At 46.5% G+C, this 18,394-nt stretch overlaps 2 pseudogenes; one reads left to right on the forward strand and one right to left on the reverse strand.

The window, feature by feature from the left end:
• Positions 1-799: 799 nt before the first annotated feature.
• On the reverse strand, positions 800-2,705 carry LOC140855242 (probable indole-3-pyruvate monooxygenase YUCCA5; annotated as a pseudogene).
• Positions 2,706-6,970: 4,265 nt separating this feature from the next.
• LOC140850853 (uncharacterized) overlaps positions 6,971-18,394 on the forward strand; it is a 35,910-nt pseudogene continuing 24,486 nt past the window's right edge.

Consider the following 18,394-nt stretch of genomic DNA (forward strand, 5'->3'; position numbering starts at 1 on the left):
ATACCCAAAGGCTCTCCCCATGCCCTCTCTTCCTCTCCTTTTCTCTTCTCTTGGGCGTTCTACACGCCCTTCCCTTGGGACAAGCGTCCCAAGGTGTTCCATGCCCAAAGGAGTTTGGGTACCTCTTCCTTGCTAGTTTCTAGCATCTGGTAGTAGCGCAAAGTAAGGAGAAACTCTAGAGAAGAGGAGAAGAAGAAGATCAAGGAGAAAGATCAAGTGTTGATCGCGATCCAGGCTTCGTTCAGATTCAGCAGGAAATTTTGGAGATTCAAAATTCAGATTATAATGGGCTATTCCAGGCTGATCCCGAGTGGATATTCGTAGAGGCCGGACACTTGTGCGGCTAATAGAGAGTCTCATCTCTTTCAGATCCAGATTTGAAGAAAGAGATTGCAATAAAGGTATGTGATTTGATCACAATTTAAATTTCAGTATATATCAATTTCAGCATATGAAATAGATCCATGTATTTTTATATTTTTATGCATGCAAAATTCAGATTAAAATTATTTTAATCTTATTCTCCACTATGGTATTTAGAAGATTAAGTTTTGAAACACATATGCATGCTTCAAACCCCAAATTCCAACACCTTATCCATTAAAACTAAATGTCTAAATCATTGTACAAAGTCTCAAAATCTGAAAAAGCCTCTTCATCATCAACTTTTCTCTATACATTACACCCATTACTTTTGCAAAATATGGGCTGCATTGAGAGAGCCCTGCTCTTCCCTTTGTTATCTTTCCCTTTTTTCTGAAACAGTTACAGTATTGTACAACGCAAAACGCCAGGGAACAAATAAACAGGAGATCAGAAGCTTCTCATCATATTTGTGAGCTGCATCTCCTATGGCAAGCAATGATATGCTTTGCCTGCCTCTTGCCAGACCCTGCCCATGTCCTCTGCTATCCTCACTGCATCCATGGAGGCACCAGAGAGCCCTCTCCTTCTCAACCCAACAGCATAGAGCCCTGACTTCCCTTTCCACCCATTGGGGAATGGCTCTTTTGGAAATCCATCTTTGGAGAAGAAATCAGTGCCCTGCAAAGATAAAATCCAGTGACCTAACTAAATCAGTGCCCAGAACACACCTTTCAGCATATAGAGTAGGCAAATTGTACCAAAGAATATCCTAACTTCTATCAAGTCCAATGTTCTAAACAGTCTCTAACCACCACAAACTCTTCTTCATATCTCAATTCCCTTGTTATTGTATATTTTGGGAAACGCATGTGAGGTGGAAGGAGCTTATAACTCTAGCAACACAACCTAACTAAATTCAGTCAAGTACAATGACCCATCCAACATCATATATAAATTAGACAAGTGTCAGAACCCAACTTCCATAACTGTCAGTTTAACAGGACAACATGGAAAGTGGGGAACAACATGCAGACTCTATATAAAAATTCTGAGTTTTGTAGCCAAAAATTATTTTAAAAAGGAAACAATAAGAAATTTAGTACATAATAACAAATAAGATTTTTTTTTTCAAGGAATAAATTTAAAAAAAGAGATGAATTTACCTGCAGCCATGAAAGAACATTGCTGCTATAACCGGTGGCCATAATAACTGAATCCAGGTCAAGGAGCCGACCATCAACCAACTCAACTCTGCCATGCGAGAGCCTCTTGATTCCAGGAACCACCTTTATCTCACCAGATCTAATTTTTCCTAAAGCACCGATGTCCAAAATAGGGGTCTTTCCCTGTGTGTTTTTGAGCTCCAGGGGACCTTCCGAAGGTCGCTTTAGGCCATACTTCTTTATATCCCCAAGTATCATCCATGATAAAGCCAATAAAATCCTATTAGTCAGCCAGATTGGGAGCCATTTCATCAAGGACACAGCTAACTCGAATGTTGATTTCCCAAGAACCTCCCTTGGTAGTACATGAACCTGTTGAGCAATCAGTAAAATAAAAGTGCACCAAGAGTAATATATAAGGAACAACAAAGCTAAAACAGAGAAAGTAATCTTAATTTTATAGTTGGTTTTCTGCAGTCCACAGAGTAGAATCTATCCTTTTGTCAGATCATGGTGATCCGTTTGTATGACATACTGACCGAGTCTCGGATCACCATTGTTGGGAAGGCATTGTGGTGGCAGAGATCCAGGCAGAGTTCCATGCCAGAGTTGCCACATCCCACCACCAGCACCTGCTTCCCTCGGTAGGCTTCACCAGACCTGTAGTCACAAGCATGGATGATCTGACCACCGAATTCCTCCAATCCTTCCACCTCAGGCTTCACACACTCTGAATTCTCCCCTGTAGCCACCACCAGCCACTGGCAAATGTACTCTTCCTCCACCTCGATGTTCCTGCCTGCAATCCTGCTCCCCGACACGACGGTCCATGCTCGCCACATGCTGGCCGTCCCATCGTACCTCGCAGATTGGACCGTCTCATTGAATTGTGGATTGAGATCAAGGATCTTGGCATAGGACTCCAAGTAGTCTATGAATTGTTTCTTGGATGGGTACTTGGGAAGCCGACAGGGAAGGGGAGCTGGCAGAATGCTTGGGGAGGTGCAGTTTTAAGCGATCGTAGGTGTGCTTTTGCCAGAGGGAGGCAATGCAGTCAGACCTTTCAAGGATGACAAATGGAATGCCGTGCTCCTTTAGCCTATGATCGCTTAAAACTGCACCTCCCCAAGCAATTCTGCCAGCTCCCCTTCCCTGACGGCTTCCCCGAGTACCCATCCAAGAAACAATTCATAGACTACTTGGAGTCCTATGCCAAGATCCTTGATCTCCATCCACAATTCAATGAGACGGTCCAATCTACATTTTGGCTTAAAAAGATAGTCATGGTCGGACAAATGGGCCATGATGAGAGAGCCAGGTGAACAAATGGATCGGTCGGATTCTGGAGTGGACTAGTACAAGTAGCTCTTTACAAAGGTTATGTGATTATAGAGGTTGATGAAACTAAAATGAAGAAGTTTACCGTGTACCAATAGACTAAAGGGCACTAGACTATGACACAAGGGAGAGTTTTGTAGTTAGTTTGCTAGAAATGAAGATATGAAGGAGTAGGACAAGCATAAAGGCGACTGCAGAATGGAGAGGGAGGGGGGGATGAAGCTTGTTGAAGTGGTGACGGTTGAGAGGATGAGGGAGGTTTATAAATAGATAGGTGGGCTGCCATGAAAGAGCTGCAAGTGACAATGATAAGTGTTGGTGCAGAATTCCGCCGAAGCGGAGAAGCTGAAGTCAGGATGACCGCGGCCGCCACCAGGACCTGCAAGAGAAGTCTAAACCAGAGTTAGGGGTACTCCAGCAAGATCCTCCAACGCTCAAGTCAGTACTCTGCTTCAATAGAAATGGAGTGCTCGAGGAAAAATTTTAGCAGAGTTTTGAGATAGAGTTTTGAGCTTAGAGAATAACGTATCTGGGGGTCCCTTTTATAGACGGAGGAGCGTAACTGATTGACAGCGACGTCCGTAACCACCTGGTAGTGGGCCGTTCGTGGCCACGCAGAGTTTGTTGCGGAGAGTAGTGGCGTCAGTGGGCTGTTCAGAGCCACGTGGGGTTTGTTGTGGAGAGCGGAGTGGTGTCCGTTGTCGCGACTTCCCAGAGAGTGGTGGGACCACGTGGAATCTGTTATAGAGAGTGGAGTAGGGTAGTGGCCATTGTCGTGACTTGCCAGAGAGTTCAGGCCTGTTGGCTGAAGCTCGGCTGGGACGTCTGATGGAGCGGAATGACTCTTTGTCCCTGTAATTTAAGAGAAGCTCGGATGTTCCCGAAGTTGTTGATGGGTTAACGATTGTTGAGTGCCGTTGGTGCTGCAGACGGGAGTCATCTGCTGCATAAGCTCGGATAGGAACTGCCTGTTGAAGAAGTCCACTAGGAGTCCGATTGCTAGAGGAGTCCGTCTGGGATTTGCCTGATGCGGAAGCTCGTCTGAAAATTATCCGCAGGAGAAGTCTAGTTTCATGAAGAATCTGGCGGAGGGTCGACCGGCGGTGGACTTCGGATGGCATTGGGGAGGTTCATCCCTGGAGGAGTCTGGAGATCCTATGGAAGTCTGGATGGCGTTATTGAAGTCCGGCTGCTGGGGCCCGTCTGTTGTAGAAGCTCATCCGGAATCCATCCGCTATGGAAGTTTGGACGGAGTCCGATTCTTGTCGAAGGCTGAAAGGAGGCTCTTATCGTAGAGGCTCGATCGATGATCGGTTGTCATGGGAGCTGGAGTAGTGACCTGGCCGGTAGAGCCTATCTCGTTGTAGAAGCTTGTCTGGGATCCATCCACTGTAGGAGCTCGCTGAAGTCTGTCTGTGATAGAAGTTCGAAAGAAATTTGTTTACAGTAGAGGTTCGGAGTAGACCGCTTGCTGTAAAAGTTCGAAGTAGACTGCTTGCGGTAGAAGTTCAGAGTAGACTGCTTGCGGCAGAAGTTCGAAGTAGACTGCTTGCGGTAGGAGTTCGGAGTAGACTACTTACGGTAGAAGTTCGGAGTAGACTACTTGCGGTAGAAGTTCGTCCGGGATCCGGCTCCCGTAGGAGCCCAGGTAAAATTCGGAAGGCGGTCGACCATCGTAGAAACTTGGATGGAACCTGACTACTGCAGAAGCCCTGTTGTTGGAAAAGCTCGGACATCGACGAAGCCCAAAAGAGTCTGGAGTAAAGTCGATCGTGGGTGGGAGAAGTTCGGAAGAGATTTGGAGAATAGTTGATTACTGTAGAAGATCAGCTGATAGTGAAGCTCGGAGAGTGTTTGGAGTGGCCCGATAGATGAATGGAGAGGCTCATTGTTAGAGAAGTCCGGATGGCATTATGGAAGCTCGGACGGTCGAGGGGGTTCAGAGAGATGCCACACAAGGTCGGAAGCTGGAAAAGCCCTGGAGGGGTTGGTTTTTTACAAACTTCGGTCGGGGGGTATTTTATATCCAACACCAGTCCCCCTACTTTCGAGTTCGGGTTCCGAATTAAGAAAGTATAGAAAAATTCTCACGGTCGAAGTTGTCCCCCTCGATTTCCGCACTCGATGGTTTCCAGATATTTTGGTGTTTGGTGCGCTGGTGCCGGAGTCTTTTCAAATCAAGGCGATCCGAAAAGATTTTTTCAAAATTCCCATCGAAGCATGGCTCTAGGTACGGTGCAATAATAATTTTATCAGCTGTCAGCCATTTTCAACAGCCTGTCATGGTAAGTGGGACATGCGGCGAGCGTAGATCGGCCAGAGAAGATCCGCAATCATTATTGCGTCGAACCCCGGGGTCTATTTAAGCACGTCCTCTTCCTTCAGGGGTTTCACTCTGCCTGAGAGAATCCCTCGGTCCCCTCCACTTCCCCGAGAGCTCCAGCTTCCTTTAGTATCCTTCTCGGCCTTAGGCATCCTCCAGGTCGACTTCCATCGTCCTTGCCGTCTTCCTGCACTCCTCGAGCCAACCTAGGTTAGTTCCGAAACTTTTTGTCGCTTTTCTGTTCTTTCTTCTTCGTATTCCATTCGTTTAGCCTCCTCGAGAGCTTGTTTGCTATTTCTTTCAATTTTTTTGGGATTTTTTGTGACTTCCGTTTGATCCAAAATGTCTTCCGATATCTCCTCTTCTAGCGGTTCTAGGAGTTCGTCAGCCCCAGTTTTTCAAAGTCCTTGTACCGCAGACGAACCTGTAGTTAGGACCGAACCTCGTCTGATCTTTGTGTCGGACATCATCCCTAGCTCTTTGACTCTGGACGAACTCTCACTGATAAGGATTCAGTATGGAGTTCCTCCGGAGTACGAGCTGGAGCTTCCCGGGCCAACTGACCGGACTAGCGCCCCTCCTCCCGACCGCTTCTATCTGTACCAGGAGGCTTTCTGCACCAGACTTCGGCTTCCACTTCTGCCTTTTGTCGTCGCTCTCTTTCATTTTCTGAACATTTCTCTAGTCTCAGTAGCACCGAACTCCTTTAGATTTTTGATAGGATTTCTTTCTCTTTGTAGTTTAGCTGAAGTTCGGCCGACTCTTTCTTTGTTTAGAAATTTCTACACCTTCAAGCGTCATCCCTCGGCAAAGGACTGGTGGTACTTCTCCCCTCAGTTTGGTAGAAAGGGGTTGCTGAAAGGCGCCCCCTCTTCTATCCACAATTGGAAAGAGAGGTTCTTCTATGTCCGATGCCTGACCTTGGAGCTAGGATTACCCCTTGGGGCTCTCTGAGGGATTCCGTCCGTCGGGCTTCTAGCCTGAAAAGGGATGACCTCGAAGCCTCCAAAAAGCTCGAGGCCTATCAAGCCGCCCTTCTTTCCGAACTTCTAAAGGAACAACTCTTGTTCAATGTCGGCCTGAGTCTTCTTAACCCTGTCGGTACCATTATCTCTCTTTTTTTTTTTTTTTTTTTTTTTGCTGCTTCCCCTTTCTCTTATTCCATCTCTGAGTCGTGTTGATCTTCTTGTATTGCAGACATGGATGCAGGCATGGCTCGAAGGTTAGCCCAGGGCCTCAAGACCCATAAGAGAAAAGACGCCTCATCCTCGGGGTCGGCGAAGAGAGCCAGGACAGAAGGGACAAGCTCGGCCGTGCCTGCGTAGGTGGCCGTCACCGTCGACGTCCCCTCCGACGCCGAACCCGAAGTCCCCTGAGCCCCTTCACGGAGCCCCCCGATCGTGGATCCCGCTCCAGAGGCTCATCCCGAGGGGGCATCCAGGGGTGAAAGGAGGAGAAAGAAGACTCTGGCTCGCAAGAGCAGCAGCCGCAAGGCTGCCGTCGAGGGGGCAGGTGGTTCTGAGGAAGATCTGGGGGAAAATCCCTTCCATAATAGGGATTTAATAAAGAAAATGGTCGACGGGTGCATCTTGCCCGAGGTCGTCTGCAGGATCATCCACGCCGACCCTGAGCAGCGGGCCTGGGACTCTCTGGGGTCTTTCTTCGAGGTAGATCAATTCACTCCTTCCTACCTTTTTACTTTGCCTACCTTTCGGCTTTTATATTGATTCTCTGGCCGCTCTTGCAGGTGGGACACCAGCTCATCGCCAACATCGAGGCGATGAACGATGCCCGAGAGGAGGTCGCCCGGGCAAAGGAAGGTCGTCTGGCCGAGGCCACCCGCCTCGAGGAGAAGACCACTGAAGTTGCAAGTCTCCAAGAGGCGCTGCTGAAAGAGGGGCAGACCTCGACGAACTTGAGGGCCACCTTAGAGGAGGAGAGAGAGAAGGTAAAGGTCGAGATCTCTGAACTGAAGGCCTAGGTTTTTGAGCTGAAGGTGCGGATCCCGTCCCTGGTCTCGGAGGCAGGGGTCCGAGCAGTGGAGGAGTTCAAGGCCTCCTCCGAGATGGAGGATCTACAGGTCCAGTTCGGTCAGGATGCCTTCATCAAGGGTTTCGAACTCTGCCAAGAGAAGGTGGCCAAAAAATTTTCCGATCTGGACCTCGGCTTCCTGGATGAAGCGTCCGACGATGAAGTCGGACCTTCCGAAGCTACTACCGGTCCTCCTCCAGTCGGGACCTCTTCGACTACTGCGGTTGCCGCTACCGACCTTCCGGGGGTGCCGAGCCCCCTCACTTCTGCTCCAGAGGTCCGAGACCTCTAACTTTGTATTTTTTCTTTGTGGTGACTTTTCTTTGTTCTCTTGTACTTGAAAATTATTTAATCAATGAAATCGGATTCTTCTTTACAAAGAGCTTCTTTTTCTTCTTCTGCATTCCTTTTCTTCTCTTTCATCTTCTTGTACTAATTTGAGCTGTAGCATTCTTGTCTCCCAATGATAGTGCCCTGTCGAAGCTCTTCTCCTACCACAGGGGATCCCTCTAAAGTTGATGATTCGAGACCTCAGAAGGAAAGTTCATCAGTTGATGAAAAAATTCAAGAAGCTGGAAGATGCACTTCACCGGCTGAGGAAGAGCCATTCGGAAGTCACTGCGGAGGCTATTCGCTTTCAGGACCTCCACAGAAAGGGTCTCATGGACTATACCCAGAGGAAGGCTGACTTTGTGACGGAGCTTGAGGAACTCCGAAAACGTGCCAGCGATCGATCTTGGACTCAGGCTTCCAAGATCAGCTCCCTTGAAGTCAAGCTGGCGGCCGCACGAAAGATGATCGACCAGTTGGAAGGGAGCTCGTCCTGGCTCACAATCCAAGCCGACCACAATCGAGACTGGTCGAAGAAGTTCTCTGACCTTCAAAAGTAGCTGTAGAATGCCAAGGTGAACTACAACGCCTATCGAGTCGGCTGGAGCGGGCAAGTAGAGGACTATCGAAGGAAGCTTCGGACGACGACCGATGAAGTTGCCCCCCTTTAGAGGCAGCTGTCTGAGAGAGTCCAGCCTGTCCCTGCACAAGGCTCCGACGAGCTCCGCTCCTTGAGGGGGACTATGGCAGAACTGTCTATGGCCCTTGGGTGGGAGGAGGCCGAACTACAGTGGCTGAAGATCCAGCTAGTCCATGAGCAGCAAGCGGTCAAAGATGCCGAGGTGGAGTCCGAGGTCCTGAGGAAGAGGCTTCGGGAGTCAGAGGGTGAGGGTCGGCGGTTCCACCAGATGTACCGGGATATGCTGCTAAGAAAGATGAAACTGGAAGAAGAAGTCAAAAACTTAAAGCAATCCCTGGTAAGGACTGGAACCGAGAGCTCGAAGTTGGAAGGAGCTGAACTTCCTTAGAGCTCCCCTTTTTTTTACCTTTCACCCTTCCATGTATTCTTTTTCTTTTCTTGTCATTTTTCTTTTTTGGCCTTCAAAGCTTTGTAATGTACACTTCACTAATAAAATGAAAAGAAAGTTTTCCATTATCTTGTCCATTCTTGCATTAAGTTGTCGTTTACTGGACTTCTTTTGTCTTTTGTCATGTTTGATGTCGACGTTGTTTGAAGGTTCCTGATCGTCGCTGTATTGATTCGCCCTTTTTGTTCATGACCGTAGGTCTTTTTGAAGCTATTCGAATTTATCATTTCCTTTCGGTGCTTGAGCTTGGGGGCCCGAACTTCTCGTCGCCTTGAGGAAGTCGATTTTTCCGAACTTCTCGCTGCCTTGTGGAAGTCAATTTTTTTGAACTCCTCGTCGCCTTGTGGAAATCGATTTTTTCAAACTTCTCATCACCTGTGTTGAGTTCCCTTTTAGTGATTGAGGGTTTTTTGATAGGAGTATCCTTCTTCGTTGAGATGAGGTCCCTTGGGTCTTTGATGTAGTTTGTTTTTCACTTATCGCTAATGTAGTTCGTCGCTTTCCCTTTTCATCTCCTTCTTTTTTTTGTGTTCGAGTGAGGATTTTTCCTCTGCTCTTAACGGGATCGTGAGAGCATAGAGAAGCCGTTGAGGAGGCTTTCCTCCTCACCCGATCTTGATCGACTGGATCTTTGTTTGTGTCAGGGCAAGGTTCTCCTCTTATTTCCGACAGCCAATTTCAGCTCATGTTAGGATGAGGTTCTCCTTCTATCCCTAACAGGGCCGTGGGGGCACGTAAGGGCCATTGCAAAGGGCCTCTCCCCCTATCCGATCTCTAAATAACCGGGCCTTCGATCTTGCTCATGTTAGGATGAGATTCTCCTCCTGTTCCTAACAAGGCTGTGGGGGCACATAAGGGCCGTTGTAAGGGCCTCTCTCCCCATCCGATCTTAAATAACTGGACCTTCGACTTTGCTGATGTTAGGACGAGGTTCTCCTCCTGTTCCTAACAAGGCTGTGGGGGCACATAAGGGCCGTTGTAAGGGCCTCTCCCCCCATCCGGTCTTAAATAATCAGGCCTTCGACTTTGCTCATGTTAGGACGAGGTTCTCCTTCTGTTCCTAACAAGACTGTGGGGGCACATAAGGGCCGTTGTAAGGGCCTCTCCCCCCATCCGATCTTAAATAATCGGACCTTCGACTTTGCTCATGTTAGGATGAGGTTCTCCTCCTGTTCCCAACAAGGGTGTGGAGGCATATAAGGGCCGTTGTAAGGGCCTCTCCCTCCATCCGATCTTAAATAATCGGGCCTTCGACATTGCTCATGTTAGGATGAGATTTTCTTCCTGTTCCTAACATGCTTAATTTCGATTGTCGAAAGGAGCTGCTCCCTGTCGCTATGAGCTCAAGCCAAGAAAAAGATATGCAAATATGAAAGAAACTTTTATTTGAGGCAAAATTATTGGTAATACATTTGTAGATTCTCTGAATTCCATGGTTGCGGAAGGTCTGCCCCCCGTCGGAATCCTTCAGAGATGGAGTTGATGATCCCAATTGGAGGTCGATCTTCAGGCTGGTCCTCCCTCCTTAGCGGCTCCAGTTGTGGCAGGGCCCTTGGCCGATCTTCCCTACCTTCAGGTCGGCGTTGAATGAATCTGTTGAGCCGACCTCACCTGATGAGCTCCTCGATCTCATCTCAGAGCTGAATGCACTCCTCCGTGTCGTGGCCATGGTCACGATGGTAAAGGCAGAACTTGTTAGGGTTGCACTTTTTGGGGTGTGTGCGCATCCTTTCCGACCTCGATAGCTGCTCCCTGACCTCCATCAGCACTTGGGTTTTCGATGCGTTGAGAGGGGCGTAGCTGTGAAATCTTCCCGGGGGAGAGCCCCGCCGAACTCTGCGATGCGGGCTTCTCTGCCTACGAGCCCGGGGAGGAGTCTGGACATGCTTGTGTCCGGAGAGAGTTCAAGAATGTAGCCGAGCTTCACTCGGCCCTTTTTCAACTGCAGGCTTGCTGGAACCTCCCGCCTGCCGCTCCTTCGCGGTCTCCTCATCCTTCATCTTGAAGGCTTCTTCTGCACGGGCATATCCTTCGACCCGAGACAGCAAATCGACGAAGTCCCTGAGATACTTCTTTTTCAGGGAAAATAGAAGATTGTTCTTTTGAAGACCGCCCTTCAGGGCGGCCATTGCAACCGATTGGTCCAAGTTCCAGACCTCCAATGCGGCGACGTTGAAATGGTTGACGTAAGCTCGGATGGATTCTCCCCCTTTTGCTTGATGTTAATGAGGGACTCCGAACCTCTCTGGGGACGCCGGCTGCTGATGAATTGAGCAATGAACTGGTGGCTCATCTGGTCAAAGGAGAAGATAGTACCCGACTTCAATGCTGAGTACCAATTTCTGGCTGCTCCCTTCAAGGTTGACAGGAAAGCTCAGCACATAATGGCATCTGGCGCACCATGGAGCAGCATCATTGTCCGGAAGGCCTCTAGATGGTCGATCGGATCTGAGGTCCCGTCATAGCACTCGAATTGGGAGAGCTTGAAGTTTGGCAGGATTGGTTCCTGCATGATCATTTGAGAGAAAGGAGGGTCAATACAGATGTCCTCACCATAAGCAGGGGGAGCGTGGCGGAGCTCTTCGATCCGTCAGTTCATCTCCTGGAGTCTTCGATCCAAGAGGTCCTCTCGACTGTGGGTCTCGAGGGTCTTCTGGTGGAACGATGGTAGAAACTCTCTGGGGGTGGAATCATGGTCGGATGGTAGGCTCTCCGCCTTCTGCTTCCCTTTCCCGGAGAAGACAAGGTGACTTGCCCAAGTGGCCCACCCGGTTGTCGGATTCTGAAACTCCGGTGATGCTCTTTCCAGCCACATTGATGCCTGTAGCTGCTATGGCTGCTGCTGCATGGTCTGCACTGCTTTGGTGAGGCCTCTGACCTGCTGAACCAGTAGGTCAAACTGCTCCATGCCAACTACCGTTGTCGGAGGAGGAGGAGCCTGAAAAACTAGAGACGAGGTCGGATCTTGTGGAGCTCGCTAAGATCTGACCATGGAGGTCGTGGATCACCTGGTGGATGCCTTTTGGGAGGCATCAGGAAGAGATCCGGAGGGAGAAGGAGAAGAGGGTGCCGGAGAAGATGATCGGAGTCAGTCCCGTTGAGCACTCCTTTAAGAACAAGGGTACTGCGAAGACACAGCCACCCTTCCTCTAGCACCAATTCTGTTGGTACAGAATTCTGTCGAAGTCGGAGAAGCTGGAGTCGAGATGACCGTGGCCACCATCGGGACCTGCAAGAAAAGTCTAAACCAGAGTTGGGGGTGCTCCGGCAAGACCATCCGATGCTCAAGTCAGTACTCTGCTTCAACAGAAATGGAGTGCTCGAGGAAAAATTTTAGCAGAGTTTTGAGATAGAGTTTTGAGCTTAGAGAATAACGTATCTGGGGGGTCCCTTTTATAGATGGAGGAGCGTAATTGATTGACAGTGACGTCCGTAACTGCCTGGTAGTGGGCCGTTCGTGGCCGCACAGAGTTTATTACGGAGAGTAGTGGCGTCAGTGGGCTGTTTAGAGCCATGTGGGGTTTGTTGTGGAGAGCGGAGTGGTGTCCATTGTCGTGACTTGCCAGAGAGTGGTGGGACCATGTGAAATCTGTTATAGAGAGTGGAGTGGGGAGTGGCCATTGTCGTGACTTGCCAGAGAGTTCGGGCCGATTGGCTGAAGCTCGGCTGGGACGTCTGATGGAGCGGAATGACTCTTTGTCCCTGTAATTTAAGAGAAGCTCGGATGTTCCCGAAGTTGTTGATGGGTTAACGATTGTTGAGTGCCGTTGGTGCTGCAGACGGGAGTCATCTGCTGCATAAGCTCGGATAGGAACTGCCTGTTGAAGAAGTCCACTAGGAGTCCGATTGCTAGAGGAGTCCGTCTGGGATTTTCCTGATGCAGAAGCTCATCTGAAAATTATCCGCAGGAGAAGTCTGGTTTCATAAAGAATCTGGCGGAGGGTCGACCGGCGGTGGACTTCGGATGGCATTGGGGAGGTTCATTCGCTGGAAGAGTCCGGGGATCCTATAGAAGTCTGGATGGCGTTATTGAAGTCCGGCTGCTGGGGCCCGTCTGTTGTAGAAGCTCATTCGGAATCCATCCGCTATGAAAGTTTGGATGGAGTCCGATTCTTGTCGAAGGCTGAAAGGAGGCCTCTTATCGTAGAGGCTCGGTCGAAGATCGGTTGTCATGGGAGCTCGGAGTAGTGACCTGGCCGGTAGAGACTATCTTGTTGTAGAAGCTCATCTGGGATCCATCCACTGTAGGAGCTCGGCTGAAGTCTGTTTGTGATAGAAGTTCGGAAGAAATTTGTTTACAGCAGAGGTCCGGAGTAGACCGCTTCCTGTAGAAGTTCGGAGTAGACTGCTTGCAGTAGAAGTTCGGAGTAGACTGCATGCGGCAGAAGTTCGAAGTAGACTGCTTGCGGTAGGAGTTCGGAGTAGACTGCTTGTGGTAGGAGTTCGTCCGGGATCCGGCTCCCGTAGGAGCCCGGATAAAATTCGGAAGGCTGTCGACTGCCGTAGAAGCTTGGATGGAACCTGGCTACTGCAGAAGCCCTGTTGTTGGGAAAGCTCGGACGTCGACGAAGCCCGAAAGGAGTCCGGAGTAAAGTCGATCGCGGTTGGGAGAAGTCCGAAAGAGATTCGGAGAATAGTTAACTACTGTAGAAGATCGGCTGATAGTGAAGCCCGAGAGTGTTTGGAGTGGCCCGGTAGATGAATGGAGAGGCTTATTGTCGGAGAAGTCCGGATGGCATTATGGAAGCTCGGACGGTCGAGGGGGTTCAGAGAGACGCCACACAAGGTCGGAAGCTGGAAAAGCCCTGGAGGGGTCAGCTTTTTACAAACTTCGACCGGGAGGTATTTTATACCCAACAATAAGCATCGCCATCTCTATCGATTTTAATATATATTAGAAAGTATGGATGCATTTCAATGTCTAAAACAAAGTTTTCATCTATAATATCCACTTTCCCTTGTACATGGTTTGACGTCACTGCCTCCTCCTCCTCCCTCCTTCCTAAGTGGAAGTGGTAGCTCCCTACTTAAGCTAAGTATTCAATCATCAAACCTTCTCATCTTCTCTCCTTTTCTTATCTTTCAGTTGCATATATTAATGCTACTGCTCTTGTACAAAACTTTTTTCTTCCTTTAATAAATTGGTTGCCATAGCCTCCTAAATCTATTATTTGAAACTTTTATGATCATGATGCCACTATAGGTTTTTTATGTTCTGTATCTTCTTGATCTTCAGAAAAAGGAATGAAGTTACCCTGGAAACCATCGGCAACCCTATGCCCCTGGTTTTCTACTGTTGTATTGCAGACCTTAGGAACGATAGGGAGTCACTAGCCAAGCTCACATATAGACTTACAATAACACATATTTATATCAATTCACTTCGTGCTTACTTCCTCTTCATTTAGTCCCATAATTACTGCAATTTAAGGTTCTGTTATAAATATTTTACTGTCAGATTGCGCCGCCGTAGGCTAAAAGCAAGGCATGGAAGGTGATTCTACTCTTGAGAGCACAAAGTTTGATGTTTTCACTGAAATTCACTGCTGGTTAATATGGATAGCATCTTTCCAGGAGAAGTGTAGCCAAAGGTCTAGCATATGTAGCACGGATTGAATCTTTTCCCACTAGAAGTGTAACCTAAATTAAAGCAGCGCCGCACATCGATTTACTGAAATACTGAAAGCAGTTCAGCAGGTTATTGTCCCGCCAAGGCAAGTCTCTTCAGCTTTGTTGATCAATCACTTTCAGATAGTTAGAAAAAAACAAAAGAATATTATTGGGCTCTGAAGCATAAGATGATCCGGGTGATTGAGATGGTGGCTGTTATCCTCCTTTCTGTTGGAGTTTGAGTCACAACTGTGGAGCCCCTATGAACTTCCCAATGATTTCCTTCACCTTTTGCAATGACCAAAATCATCATTCGCAATTGAGCTAACAATCTCCATCAACTGTTCCTCAAAAAGCTCCAATTCCAGTCCGACGCTTTCATCTGATATCCTATTGCATTTGTTGCAGTCATGAACTAGTGTAATCATTGGAATCTCCATAGTTTTTTCTTTTTTCTTTTTAATTATTCTTGTTTTGGTTTTCTTGTTTTTTATTTCGGCCAAACTTCATATTTTAACTAATGGAGAGTATGAAACCTTCACTTACAGCACAAGTTATATCATATTAGCAGATTTGCATATTGGAACGGACTCTATCACTACCATAAAGTTATGCAACTAGCTAAAAAAAATATACCCTATTCTAGAAAGTTGCAAATAGCTAGCAAGAATAAAAGATCAAGAAACTACTTTAAAATCATGATTCTTAAATTGAAGGAAAAGCGTATCAGATCAAACTACATCTTTTTTATGCATCATCCAAGATACATGGATGGGTTGCTTGAATCTTTGCAAAATCTGGAACTGCAAAGCTTCAACAATTCTTTGTTTTTTTTTTTTTCCCTATGTTTCCTTGTGTTGTTTGGACTTTGTTTCTTAACAGACAAGACATTCCATTGTGGTAATAGATAAAATTGAAGAATAACTAAGTTGACGTATCCTAAACTGCAATCTATTATTTTTCTGCACCTAGGATTAATATAGAATTGCCATACTTCTCTCTTGAAATGCTCCTGAAGTGTTGCCTAGATTCTTAGCTGCCTCTTCTATTAACAGCACTAAAGCTTGGAATCACCAGCAACTAACAAACTCTTGATATTATATTCTCTTGATTATTCTTATCTTCACAAAATCTTAACTTTATCATAAATAAGTATGCGGGTTATTGACCAAAGGAAAATAGGTGCCCTTAATTGTCTTTATAATTCATACCACAACTTAACACAAACATTAATTAAGAGCAGATGCCACCTAACTCTAAAGTTAGATCTTATGATTGCCTGGGTAGGTGGTGTGCTTCTTTGCAAACTAGGTAAAGGAATCTTTTTCTATCATATATCATTATTGCATAACAGATCTATGGCGGCGCTTAGCGGTTCAAAAATCACTGTCATAGCAAGTATAGCAGCGGTTATTCATAACCACTGCCATATGTTGGACATATGGTAGCGGTTACTTAAAACTGCTGCCATAGGTCAACTTAAACATAACCACGGCCATAGTCCCGACCTATGGCAGCGGTTACAAATAACTGTTGTAATAAGTTCTAGATATTGCAGCGGTTGACTAACTGCAGCCATAAATTGAAGATATAGCAGTGGTTACAAATAATCGCTGCCATAGGTTTGACCTATGGCAATGGTTATGTGTAACCACTTCTATAGATTCGACATATGGTAGCGGTTATAGTAACCGTTGCTATATCTTCGACCTATGACAGCGGTTAGATGTAACTGCTACTATAGAAAATCTATGACAGTGGTTAATAATAACCGCTGCTATAACTGATATGGCAGCAGTTAGGTAACCGCTGCTAAGAATATATAGCGGCGGTTTCATACAACCGTTGCTATATAAACTGAATACAAATTTATTTTATATTTTTTTTGAATATGATATAATTTTAAAATTTAAAATTCATCTTTACCGTTCATTATCTAAATAATTATCGTTAGAGTGTCATCACAAAAGACCATCTCGATCTAATAGCCCTAGCTATGTCAATCAATAAAATTTGATTTCAACGATCATGAACGGCCACATAATGATTTGGTAGATAGAGATCATCGATGGGTCTGAAAATTTGCAATAATGATCTCGATAACGTTTGTAGCATACTATCAAAATTTTACTTCAATTAGATATCATTATTATGATCAATTTAGCACAGGATGATTTCAACCATTAAATAAAACATGAGTGATGAAAAGGCCAAACGACATTCGATTATAAGACGATCTTTTAGATAAATAATCTTTACTACTATTTTAATTATTTATATGATGATGATCATAAAATTCAAATCGTGCCTATATGAACCGTCCATGTTAAGTAGATTTTACAAAAGCACAAGCATAATTACTTAAGGACTTTAAGAATGAGTATCAAGAGACATATAATTTTAGATCGTTCATATAAGTACGGTTTGAATTTTATGATCACCATCATATAAATGATTAAAGTAGTAACAAATATCATTTATCTAAAAAATTATCTCATAATCAGACGTCATTTGGCTTTTTGATCATTCATTTTTTTTTTAACGGTCGAAATCATCCTGTGCTAAATTGACCATGATAATGATATTCGATTGAAGTAAAATTTTGATAGTGTACTACAAATATCATCGAGATCATCGTTGCAAATTTTTGGACCCATCGATGGTCTCTATCTATCAGATCAATATGCGATCGTTCATGACCGTCAAAATTGAATATTATTGATCGACATAGTTAGGGCTATCGGATCGAGGTGATTTTTTGTAATGATACTCTAATGATAATTACTTAGATAATGAATGGTAAAGATGGATTTTAAATTTTAAAATTATGCTATATTCAAAAAAAAATAAAATTTATATTCTACCTATGGCAGCGGTTATTCATAATCACTGCCATAGGTCCCGTATGGCCTATGGCAGTAGTTTTTAAAACCACTCCCATAGGTTAGGTCTTTTCCCTAGCTCGCCTCCTCTTCTTCATTTCGCACTGACATTTTATTTTCCCTCTTCTCTCTCTCTCATCTCTATCCAAGCCCTACCCTCTTCGCCGTCGGTCTGCCCCACCGTCGCCCCCTCCCTCTAGCACCACCATCGGCTCTCTCTTCCCCAATCTCCCTCTGCCTCGTGCCCCACGTCCCTCTTCCCCAACCTCCCCCAACCCGGCCTCCCTCTTCCCCCAGCCCCGCCTCCCTCGACCCTGGCCTTCCCCGACCCCACCTCCCTCGGCCCTGCCTCCCTCTTCCCCGGCCTTGGCCACCTTTGGCCCTGCATCGGCCCCTACCGTCGCCCCTCTTCCTCTAGCGCCGCTGCTGACGACCCCCGCAGCTTTGTGCGACCTCCCTCCCCACAGCTGTAGGTATGACTTTTATTTTTTTTATTTCATGTCATATTATTTTTATAATTATATTTATAATTATGTCATAATAATATTTAATAATATTTAATCATAGTTCGAGAACGTGGCCAAGCTTCACTCGGCCCTTTTTCAACTGCGGGCTTGCTGGAACCTCCCGCCTGCCGCTCCTTCGCGGTCTCCTCATTCTTCATCTTGAAGGCTTCTTCTGCATGGACATATCCTTCGGCCCGAGCCAGCAAATCGACGAAGTCCCTGGGATACTTCTTTTCTAGGGAAAACAGAAAATTGTTCTTTTGAAGACCGCCCTTCAAGATGGCCATTGCAACTGATTGGTCCAAGTTTCGGACCTCCAACGCGGCGACGTTGAAACGGTTGACGTAAGCTCGGATGGATTCTCCCCCCTTTTGCTTGATGTTAATGAGGGACTCCGAACCTCTCTGGGGACACCGGCTGCTGACGAAATGAGCAACGAACTGGTAGCTCATCTGGTCAAAGGAGAAGATAGTACCTGACTTCAGTGCTGAGTACCAATTTCTGGCTGCTCCCTTCAAGGTTGATAGGAAAGCTTGGCACAGGATGGCGTCTGGCGCACCATGGAGCAGCATCATTATCCGGAAGGCCTCCAGGTGGTCGTCGGATCTAAGGTCCTGTCATAGCTCTCGAATTAGGGGAGCTTGAAGTTTGGCGGGATCGATTCCTGCATGATCATTTGAGAGAAAGGAGGGTCAGTATAGATGTCCTCACCATAAGCAGGGGAGCATGGCGGAGCTCTTCGATCCGCCGGTTCATC

The sequence above is a fragment of the Elaeis guineensis genome, chromosome 2, assembly GCF_000442705.2.
Source record: "Elaeis guineensis isolate ETL-2024a chromosome 2, EG11, whole genome shotgun sequence".
In the NCBI taxonomy this organism is placed as follows: Eukaryota; Viridiplantae; Streptophyta; class Magnoliopsida; order Arecales; family Arecaceae; genus Elaeis; species Elaeis guineensis.